The following is a 2179-nucleotide window of genomic DNA, read 5'->3' as shown; positions in this document are numbered from 1 at the left end:
GGGAGGGGGCGAGGCGGAGGAAGGTAACCAGCAAAGACGCTCGGCGAGAGACAGTCACAGGTTGTGATTTCCAGCTTTCCGCCTGCCACCCTCCATCAGCTCAGCCCCAGCCGCGACGCCGGGGCTCTGCCTTGAAATTAGAAAGATATCCAGCAATTACCCATAAAACATTCATAAGGGCCGGTATCATCGCCTCCTCTGAGGGCTGTGACGGGCTGGGTCTTTGCTGCGGGTTTGCTAGCGAAAAAGAAAGCCTGCGGGCACATTTATTGGGCTTTGCTAATTAGGGAATGGTTTGCTGATTTCTCTGCTAATAAATTTGCGTTAAAACCATATTGACCTCTGCCTTGATCTAACAAAAGGGGAGAGAGGCCTCGGATACGCCTACCTCATTTTCTGCCCTTGTCACAGCGGACTCTGACAATTACCCAGCGTCTGTGCAGGGGCTAACGAAATTATACAGAGCAGCCCCTACTCAGGGCGACGCAGCCAGCCGATGCCTCTCTTATTAGGGCTTTCGAAATTAATCAGAGTGACCCCCATAAATTAGGCTGAGGATTGGGATGGGCTTGGTGCTCTCTACAGTAAACCTACCCGAGGGGACCGGAGAGTGGCTGAAAAAGAGCCAGAATGACTGGAAATTTGAAAAAAAATAAAAATAAAAAGCCCCAAGAACACTGTAAAATGATTTTCGTGTTTCTTCCCTCTCTCGGTCAGGCAAGAGCTGGCAGTGACTCCATCGGCTTGGTTTCTCCTTCGAGGTACAAACAACTCTGTAATTTTGCCCCCCGCCCCGCTGAAAGTAGCTGGAGTGTGGTAGCAAAAAACCCACCAAACTTTACGTTGAACAGCTTGTCCTGGCAGCTGAAGCCTTTTTCTCGAATCAAAAGGCATCACTTCTGTGTTGGAAATAGTTGGTTTGCTCCAGCAGCAAAGTTGTGGAAGTGTTTAGTTTTCAGCTTTTCTCGGACTTTCGTTTAAGGAGGCGGATTTTTCATGATTCTCTCCCCTTCGACATTCCACCGATACAAAATTAACATAGATTAGTTCAGTGGGGAATAGGGGATTTTATTTAAACCGATGGGTTTTAGAAAAAATGTTGTGTTGTATATGCCATTCTTAATTTAATTTAATGTAATTTAATTTCTTTCTTTTTTTAATGCCACTTGCGAAATGTATTTTTCAGGCCCAGTCGTGCTCCTACAGAGGAGTGTTAGACAAGCAGGATTTGAGAAGGGAGCTCCCCTTTTCCTTTCACTCTCCCAAGTGAGCCAGGAGCCCTATCTAAAGTTCGGTGCAAACTCTCCCACGGGTTGAGCAGCCCTTTCATTTGTCCTTGCCCCCCCCCGCTTTTTTTTTGGGGGGGGGGGTGGGCATTCTGAGAAAGGGAAACTCTCTTCCTGCGAGGCGCTGCCGCTTCTGGAGCTAATTAGACCGGGCTTTTCTTAGTAAAAAGTCCCGGCTAATGTTTAACATGCTACAGATGCGCACTTATTTAAATGCACTCTACCAGTATTAAAAATCCTGGCGCAATGTTGCAAACGTGCAAAGTTGCTGCTGTTGGTTGGTTTTTTTTGTTTGTTTTTTTTTTTGCTGTTGTTTGTTTGTTTCTGAGGGTTTTTAAAAATTGTTTTGGGTTTCATTTTTGTTGGTTTCCTAAAAGCACTGACTTGCTACGAGGCAGCAGAAGAGGGGCTGAACCGTGCTTTGCTCCAGCAAACGCACCCAGTACCCGTGTCAAGCCTGACGTTTGCTCCACCTCCCAAATTATCGAAGACCCGATGGGAAATGTAATTAACGTTTAAGCGGCTCCTGGTGGCATGTGGCTGCTTTTGCAGCCAAGTACCAGCGGGTTTGGCTGCAGCCGAACCGGGACCGCGGCCTCCCTCGAGAGAGTTTTCTGGATTCCCCAGTGTAGGTGCAACGCCCCCGCATCCCGCCGCCCTCGCCCTCGCCCGTTTAACCACGGGAACACCTTGGGGCAGAGGAGCCCCGGCCCTGCCCTTAGCGGCTCGCGGGGGTGCTAGCGAGTGTGTGGGCAGCTCCCTGCCCCCTCGGAGCTCATCTTTATCCCGTGGCCTCCCGCAGCACCAGGGAATCCTCTGCCCTTAGTTTACTGCGTACGCGTGTCCCCCCTCGCTGGCTCTCCCGGGCAGCCTGCAGAGGGATTCTCCAAGCC

Source organism: Alligator sinensis, unplaced genomic scaffold (genome assembly GCF_000455745.1).
Source record: "Alligator sinensis unplaced genomic scaffold, ASM45574v1 scaffold199_1, whole genome shotgun sequence".
Taxonomy (NCBI): domain Eukaryota; kingdom Metazoa; phylum Chordata; order Crocodylia; family Alligatoridae; genus Alligator; species Alligator sinensis.
Note: the sequence above shows the minus strand (reverse complement) of the source record.